The following is a 9,628-nucleotide window of genomic DNA, read 5'->3' as shown; positions in this document are numbered from 1 at the left end:
ACACTAACAGCCAAATTTAAGGCAGGTGAAATTGACGATTTAGAGAATGTACAAAGAACCTTCACTGCATGTATTTGTTCAGTCAAGTACCTTAATTGCTGAGGACATTTGAAGTCCCTTGACCTATACTCCCTGGAACGCAGGGAAATATAGGTCAAGTATAGTCCTAGAGGGACTGGTCCCTAATCTGCACACAGAAATCACTCCCTACGAAAGTACAAGACCAAGTACACCAAGTACAACAAGTCCGGGACCCAAGACTGTTCAACAGCCTCCCACCAGGCACAAGGGGAATTACCAATAGACCCTTGGATACCTTCAAGAGAGAACTGATACTTAAAGTTAGTGCCCGATCAGCCGGGTTGTGGCTCGTACGTTCGCTAGCGTGCGGTCAACAGTAATACCCTAGTTCATCAGGCCCTGATCCACCAGGAGGCCTGGTCGAAAACCGGGCCACGGGGTCGATGACCCCCCGGAACAACATGCAGGTTGGTATATATTTGTATTTCATATTACAGCTCTCTTCTATTTTCTCCTCATTTTCCTGCTCTCTATTCTGTCCTCTTATTTTCCTCCCCCTGTCCCTTTCTCCCTTCTTTCCACACACACACACACACACACACACACACACACACACACACACACACACACACACACACACACACACACACACACACACACACAGGGAAAGGCAGTCCAGACTGGCCTAATAATTTTACGACTGACTTTCCACGGGGTTCAATTTCCGTGTAAATTAACAACGAACAGTTAACTACATACAGTTTACATTTATACAACGGTATCACCGTTTTTTTATTACAAGCATTGGTCAATTACGTAAAATAAACATAATACTGTACAACGTCCCTTCCCCCGGCACCAAGAACTGTGCACAGGTTAACGTGACATTTTCTCCCTGGCCTTGCACTGTGAGTGCACAAACATCAGAAGTGTTGGGAGGCAGAGAGCGTCGGGGCTCAGGGACTCTCCTCTCACCAGAGCAACATACGGCGCCCTACCTCTTAAAGCCAGTATTTGCCATGAATGAATCACACGAGTTCAGCGAGTCGTAGAATAATAATAATATAGCAATCGCTTTTCCAAACCCCCAGCTTACTTTTATTTTATTATTATTATTATTATTATTATTATTATTATTATTATTATTATATTATGAAATTTTAAATTCGTAGTGGTGGAGGGTCGACCCTCAGTCCGCTAATAGACTAACTTTGGTCTTGAGACCCATCAATAAGCCTTAAGTGTGGTATGTTGATCCTGCAATAGGGACGGGGGGAAGGAGGGAGGGAAGGTGGGGAGGGAGAGATGAAGGAAGGCAAGGAGGAAGAGAGAGAGTGGAGTGAAGGAAGGAGTCAGCTAGGGCGTCAGTGAACGCCTAAGCAAACCTCGGCATGGTCACATCATAAAGACACCTCAGCTCTTTGCTTGTTATCTGGTAGTGATAACATTGCTGAAGCAGTGTCACCAACACACCCAGATAAGCCAACCTGTCCTGCCCACACCCCACACACTACTTGGTGCTCTCTAATAATTGCACAAGACATACTCCAGACATGCTCGGGCTTGTCAACTGCACAACACATACTCTTTACAAGTCACTTCGTGAGCTGCACATTAATACAGAAGTGTTGATATTGTCTCATGTTTTAATTATGGCTGTTTTAAAGTTCTTCAATCTCTGGCAGACTAACCTGTGATTACTTTTTTTTACACGAATCAATTTTACAGGATGGATAATGAGAACGTTCAGAACAGAGATGATCCTTTTAAAATAACTTGTTCTCTCTAGGCTGGAATATTGTTGTAAATGATCGTTGTACAGAGAACCTTTACTGCACACATAACTTCCGTCAAACACTTGGAAGCACTTAACTTGTACTCACTGGAGCGCATGCAAAAGAGATACATCGTAATCTACACCTGGAAAACCCTAAAGGGACTGGTCCCTAATCTGCACACAGAAATTACTCCCTACGAAAGCGAAAGACTTGGCAGGCGATGCAATATACCCCCAATGAAAAGTAGAGGCGCCATTAGTACATCAAGAAAAAACACAAACAATAAGTGTCCGGGGCCCAAGACTGTTCAGCAGCCTCCCACCAAGCATAAGGGGAATTACCAATAAACCCCTGGCTGTTTTCAAGAGGGAGCTGGACAGATACCTAAAGTCAATGCCCGATCGGCCGAGCTGTGGTTCGTACGTTGAACTACGTGTGACCAGCAGTAACAGCCTACTTAATCAGGCCCTGATCCACCGGGAGGCCTGGTCACATACCGGGCCGTGGGGTTGTTGATCCCCGGAATACCCTCCAAGCAGGTAGGTAGGTAGGTAGGCTAAGAGCTGTTGTCCTACCACTCCCCAGGATGCCACCCACTTACTGTTAGGGGAACAGGGACAGCAGGTGTAAGGAAACATGTCCAACGTTTTCACCCTTGCAGGGGATCGAACCCCGGACACTCGATATGCTACCGGGGGGTGGACTGATCAACCAGACTATGAATGTGACCTACACAATTACGTAAGCATAACAGAGGCCATATTATTGGTATACAATACCAACAAGTTGAGAAGTAAGACTCATGTGCAAGACTTAGGTATCTCTATTGACGAAAGGTTTCGCCTACGTACCAGGCTTCATGATTCGATTACAAAGGTGAATTTGCAATCCTGGAGAGGTGATCTGAGGTAATCAGTCCCTCATCTTGATGTGATGTGGTCATTCTCTTCAGTGACACTGACCAGATTACCTCAAACCACTTGTAGAAGGATCAAGTCTTCTAAAAAAAATTTATGTAGGTTCCTCGGTTGGTAGCGCACTCAGCTCACACAGTGAAGTCTGTGGCTCGATCCCGGTACAGGTAGAAACATTGGGGCGAGTTTCCTTAAGACACCTGCTGTCCCTGTTCACCTAGCAGTAAACAGATACCTGGGTGTTAGTCGACTGGTGTGGGTCGCACAATGAGGATAAAATTAACCTAATTTGCCCGAAATGCTCTGCATAACAAGAGGCTTTCTATATAGTATGTCATTGATGTCAGCTAGGACTTTATACGTTGTACATGTACTTGTAGATTATTATAATAAAAAAGAAGCGCTAAGCCACAAGGGCTATACAGTTGTACTTGTAGAAATAAGATTATATTATTAACCGTATTTGTGTCAGCCTATCATTGTATTCATGCAGTCTTTCTAACTTATACTTCACGCCAGCGATTCAATTCGGCGTAGAGACTGGGTCTTGACCTTCAAATACTTCCCATGTAAGATTATAAGATAACTCACACACCTACTTACCAGAGAGTAAAGTTCCATCGCTTTAATGCAACCCAAAAGATTATAATTATGTTCTACTGAGCAGTAAAAGATGTGATATGATCTGTGTTGTTCCTCAAGAAGACGAGGCGAGCACAGAGGTCACTAAGATACCGCTCAGTAACGAGATGAGACCCTCATGGTCATCGCTGAGTTTATCATCTTTCTATTTCATATTTCATTAGTCATCGGTACAAAATGTTAATCAGTTAAGAAAAGCTTTGGTTATGTTTGGCACTTACCTGTACACAAGTGCAGCTACAGGAGTCACTCCTGAAAAACACGATACAAGTATTAGGGGAATAATTATATAATCAAACACCCACACACACACACAGTATGTTCTTTTAAATTAAAGGGCATTTAACATTATGTTAAAGAGACTATATCTGAATCTCTCGTTAATTAGTGCGAATTAAACATATTATTACTATTATTCAAATTATTCTTATTTGTGTCGGCTACTAAGTGATATCTGCTGGGTAATACTTGGTTATAATAATGGTTAATATCACGTAGTATGTAATATAAGGAGAGCCTATCTCATGTTGCTCTAGTTCCAACCACCGTCCACTTCATACAATATTTGGGAGAACCTGGAGACAGAGCAACACTGGAGGCATCAACGTAACAGTGTAGCGAGTCACACAAGTATCAGCACTAGGATTTCTATTCTTAATGTACGTAAATGGTCTCCCAGGAGGAATTAAAACTTGTGTGTCATTGTTTGGTGATGATGAAACCATACCAAACGCATAATACTATTTTCTAAACGGAACAAACGTGCAAACAACAGCTAAACAGAAACACCTTTTAGCCAGCATTTAACTAAACTTGTCGACGCCAGAGGTGCACATAAACCAAGGAACTTCGAGACTATATGAAATCTCCAAATAGCACTGAAAAATCTAAACAAGGAATTAGGATGACATACACAAAATATGTACGATTCACCAGAGTATGCAGCCCTAGCACGGAGCCCTCACCTGATTAAGCATATGGAAAATAAAAACAGAGAAGTTCCTTGCTACAGGACTTGATCCAAAGCTGAGAAGCATGCACTCTGAAGATAAACTCAAGAAGCCCAACCTGACGAACCGGGAGAAGGATCGAGGCAACAGGATTAAGAAATATAGTTCAAATATGAACTGATGCTTCAGGCACAAAAGGCCTAACAGCGCGCGTGTTGAGTGTTTCTGACATTTATCCATTTCCGTTATATATGATCTTTCAGTCTCATAATGTGACCTTATTACCGTGTGGTGTGTGCGACCTTATTCCACTCTGCCACATACCACAACCGTGATAAGCGATCATGCTGCACCTCTTCGTATCGCTCGTATCTCTCATTATCATCATAATCAATATATTTGTGTTACCAAGACATTATCACAATACTTGGAATCTCAAAAAAAAAGAAACACCACTTAAACAGAACGACTGTTTCTACAAGAATTTAAAGCCTTCCCTTATAAACATATTGGTAAGATTTAAGCGAACACGCTACCACAGTTTCCAAAGACGCAGAGAGGACCCAAGAGCTGAAGCTTAGCCCCCCCCCAAACACAAACACGTAATCAGAAACTCGGATAATTATACATCTGGTCTTGTTTCATCTATGGTGAGATAAAACATTATTTTGTATTAAAATCTAAGGAACGGAACCCATGCTAGCACGCACACGAATGCAAGTACATAAATGCACTGCATGTACCCTCTCACGCATTATACGCAAAAACGAATGGTTGCTTCAACTACTTAAGGGCAAAGTAATAAAGGCGGGAGGTAGGGAAAACAGACGTGAGACAAATGTACCACCTGGGAGGATGCTGTTTAAAGAACATGAAGAGAAGACCCAGGGGGGGACATCATGTTAAACCTGTCACCTGGATGCCAGGGACAGGTGACCAGCTATTCAAGGAACCTCACGAAGACGAGGACCAGGGAAGAGCTATCCACACCTGTCACTTGAAACACAAGGCAGGATAACACCAGTGGCTTACGCTAACTTAACACACAAATTATCTTCAGATATTTGAGCAAGCTCCCTCAAATCGCTGTTCACTAGACATGGTCGACTAGTGGTCAAGTACGCAGCACCAGTGTGCAACTCTCGTCTGGTCTCAAAATAAGACAAGAGAGGGAAGACTGCAGGAGTTAAATATGATTACTTTTGAAATTAAAATCAAGAGATGCAGCTCAACCCAGCAAATTTAAAATTGGTTATTATGAATGAATAATTCTTCCCCAAACACACACACACAAACACAACATTATATATATACAAAATATTTTTTTTTACCGTGGTGCCTATCATGAGATAAAGCTTATTGACTGACTGAATGCTCCCCCCCCCCTCCCCACCTTCCCCAGAACAAACAAAAAATGAGATGAAACTATTTCCTTATCTTATCAAGCACAGCGGCGTGACCTGTATATTCAGTGTTCACACCAGTCTTTTTTACCAGACCAACCAAGCTTATTGCAATCTTATTTACGGTGACGACCTGCCATCACAAATGTAATAAGTGCTGAGGGAAGACAAGAAGAGTCTTGGTGAAAGAGGAATGTAGCGGAGGAGCACAAGGTACTCTTGGAGGAGTAATAATGCAAGTATTATGGAGTTCACAGGGTGAGGCAACTTCTACAAGCAAATAAAATATTGTTGACGAAATACTTACATATTAGAAATGAGAGAGAGAGAGAGAGAGAGAGAGAGAGAGAGAGAGAGAGAGAGAGAGAGAGAGAGAGAGAGAGAGAGAGAGAGAGAGAGAGAGAGAGAGAGAGAGAGAGAGAGAATGTTTATTCTCCATTTTATGAAGGACCTACCTACGGTTTAGCCTTACAGAGAAAAATAATTTTGCCAAACAGCTGAGAGAAAATTCATTGCTGGAACAACTCTACTAAAATCATCCTCACTATCACGTAATTTGTGGGCACCCAGCTACCTGCCGCCTCACACAACACACTCCAACACTGTTGTGGGCACCCAGCTAGCTGCCTCACACAACACACTCCACCACTGTTGTGGGCACCCAGCTAGCTGCCTCACACAACACCACCACTGTTGTGGGCACCCAGCTGGCTGCCTCACACAACACACTCCAACACTGTTGTGGGCACCCAGCTAGCTGCCTCACACAACACACTCCACCACTGTTGTGGGCACCCAGCTAGCTGCCTCACACAACACCACCACTGTTGTGGGCACCCAGCTAGCTGCCTCACATAACACACTCCACCACTGTTGTGGGCACCCAGCTAGCTGCCTCACATAACACACTCCACCACTGTTGTGGGCACCCAGCTAGCTGCCTCACACAACACCACCACTGTTGTGAGCACCCAGCTAGCTGCCTCACACAACACACTCCAACACAGTTGTGGGCACCCAGCTAGCTGCCTCACACAACACACTCCAACACAGTTGTGGGCACCCAGCTAGCTGCCTCACACAACACACTCCAACACAGTTATGGGCACCCAGCTAGCTGCCTCACACAACACACTCCAACACAGTTATGGGCACCCAGCTAGCTGCCTCACACAACACACTCCAACACAGTTATGGGCACCCAGCTAGCTGCCTCACACAACACACTCCAACACAGTTATGGGCACCCAGCTAGCTGCCTCACACAACACACTCCAACACAGTTATGGGCACCCAGCTAGCTGCCTCACACAACACACTCCAACACAGTTATGGGCACCCAGCTAGCTGCCTCACACAACACACTCCAACACAGTTATGGGCACCCAGCTAGCTGCCTCACACAACACACTCCAACACAGTTATGGGCACCCAGCTAGCTGCCTCACACAACACACTCCAACACAGTTATGGGCACCCAGCTAGCTGCCTCACACAACACACTCCAACACAGTTATGGGCACCCAGCTAGCTGCCTCACACAACACACTCCAACACAGTTATGGGCACCCAGCTAGCTGCCTCACACAACACACTCCAACACAGTTATGGGCACCCAGCTAGCTGCCTCACACAACACACTCCAACACAGTTATGGGCACCCAGCTAGCTGCCTCATATAACACACTCCACAAATGACCTTGAACTAGCAAGGTGCTTCTGGTTGTGCAATAAAGATGAAGAACTTTGGGCAGGTATCAGAAAGGTACTAAGGAGAGTAATAAATGATAAAAATAATCAAGAAAACAAGGATGACCTCTTGGATAGTCTACCAAAAATATATAAAACATGGGAGCAAGAGATAGTGTATCAAAAAATGCAGAATGTCCATACCACAACAGATGACTCGAAACTATCTAGTCACCCACATGGTGCTAAGCCAGACCCATCCCCCAGTCATAGCACTAATACCCACAGTGCTGGTGCTGGCCCAGGCTCCCCCAGTCATAGCACTAATACCCACAGTGCTGGTGCTGGCCCAGGCTCCCCCAGTCATAGCACTAATACCCACAGTGCTGGTGCTGGCCCAGGCTCCCCCAGTCATAGCACTAATACCCACAGTGCTGGTGCTGGCCCAGGCTCCCCCAGGCATAGCACCAATACCCACAGTGATGGTGCTGGCCCAGGCTCCCCCAGTCATAGCACTAATACCCACAGTGCTGGTGCTGGCCCAGGCTCCCCCAGGCATAGCACCAATACCCACAGTGATGGTGCTGGCCCAGGCTCCCCCAGTCATAGCACTAATACCCACAGTGCTGGTGCTGGCCCAGGCTCCCCCAGGCATAGCACCAATACCCACAGTGATGGTGCTGGCCCAGGCTCCCCCAGTCATAGCACTAAGGTTCCATGCTTTCCCAGCCTCCTCACTATATTCAAAACACTCCCGCCTCCCCCATGGCCAGAGTCGACCTCTCCCCCCGCACATCCGCGCATGCGCAAAGGGAACTCTTGGTTCTATCCTATTGTCAAATATATTTTGGACTCATATCGACACATTAAACACCTATTAGGCACTATAGTTTCGGAAAATTAAAAATTTTCCACACTCCACTACTATTGCGGGCATCCAACTGACTGCCTCGCACAACACCACTACTGCTGTGGGCACCTAGCTGGCTGCCTCGTACAACACCACTACTGTTGTGGGCACCCAGCTAGCTGCCTCACACAACACACTCCACCACTGTTGTGGGCACCCAGCTGGCTGCCTCGCACAACACTACTGTTGTGGGCACCCAGCTAGCTGCCTCGCACAACACTCCACTACTGTTGTGGGCAACTAGCTGACTGCCTCGCACAACACACTCCACCACTGTTGTGGGCACCCAGCTGGCTGCCTCGCACAACACTCCACCACTGTTGTGGGCACCCAGCTGGCTGCCTCGCACAACACACTCCACCACTGTTGTGGGCACACAGCAGGCTGCCTCGCACAACACTCCACCACTGTTGTGGGCACCCAGCTGGCTGCCTCGCACAACACTCCACTACTGTTGTGGGCACCCAGCTGCCTGCCTCGCACAACACACTCCATCACTGTTGTGGGCACCCAGCTGGCTGCCTCGCACAACACACTCCACCACTGTTGTGGGCACCCAGCTGGCTGCCTCGCACAACACACTCCACCACTGTTGTGGGCACCCAGCTGGCTGCCTCGCACAACACACTCCACCACTGTTGTGGGCACCCAGCTGGCTGCCTCGCACAACACACTCCACCACTGTTGTGGGCACCCAGCTGGCTGCCTCGCACAACACACTCCACCACTGTTGTGGGCACCCAGCTGGCTGCCTCGCACAACACACTCCACCACTGTTGTGGGCAACCAGCTGGCTGCCTCGCACAACACTTCACTACTGTTGTGGGCAACCAGCTGGCTGCCTCACACAACACTCCACTACTGTTGTGGGCACCCAGCTGGCTGCCTCGCACAACACACTCCTCCACTGTTGTGGGCACCCAGCTGGCTGCCTCGCACAACACTCCACTGCTGTTGTGGGCACCCAGCTGACTGCCTCGCACAACACTCCACCACTGTTGTGGGCACCCAGCTGGCTGCCTCGCACAACACTCCACCACTGTTGTGGGCACCCAGCTGGCTGCCTCGCACAACACTCCACCACTGTTGTGGGCACCCAGCTGGCTGCCTCGCACAACACACTCCACCACTGTTGTGGGCACCCAGCTGGCTGCCTCGCACAACACTCCACCACTGTTGTGGGCACCCAGCTGGCTGCCTCGCACAACACTCCACCACTGTTGTGGGCACCCAGCTGGCTGCCTCGCACAACACACTCCACCACTGTTGTGGGCACCCAGCTGGCTGCCTGGCACAACACTCCACCACTGTTGTGGGCACC

The 9,628-nt window shown here is 47.4% G+C and overlaps 1 protein-coding gene across 23 annotated transcripts in view; it reads right to left on the bottom strand.

The window, feature by feature from the left end:
* Positions 1-9,628, bottom strand: part of LOC128689428 (uro-adherence factor A) — an 828,046-nt gene that overhangs the window by 186,896 nt on the left and 631,522 nt on the right. For 20 of the 23 annotated variants that reach the window (XM_053777700.2, XM_053777698.2, XM_053777702.2 and 17 more), the window contains one exon: positions 3,577-3,607. The exons of the other annotated variants lie outside the window; for them this stretch is intronic. The gene's annotated coding sequence lies outside the window, so the exon portion shown is untranslated. The remainder of the gene's footprint in view (positions 1-3,576; positions 3,608-9,628) is intronic. 23 annotated transcript variants of the gene reach the window in all.

This window comes from Cherax quadricarinatus, chromosome 18 (assembly GCF_038502225.1).
Source record: "Cherax quadricarinatus isolate ZL_2023a chromosome 18, ASM3850222v1, whole genome shotgun sequence".
Taxonomy (NCBI): Eukaryota; Metazoa; Arthropoda; class Malacostraca; order Decapoda; family Parastacidae; genus Cherax; species Cherax quadricarinatus.
The sequence above is the reverse complement of the archived record's forward strand: the minus strand, read 5'-3'. Positions and strand labels throughout refer to the sequence as shown.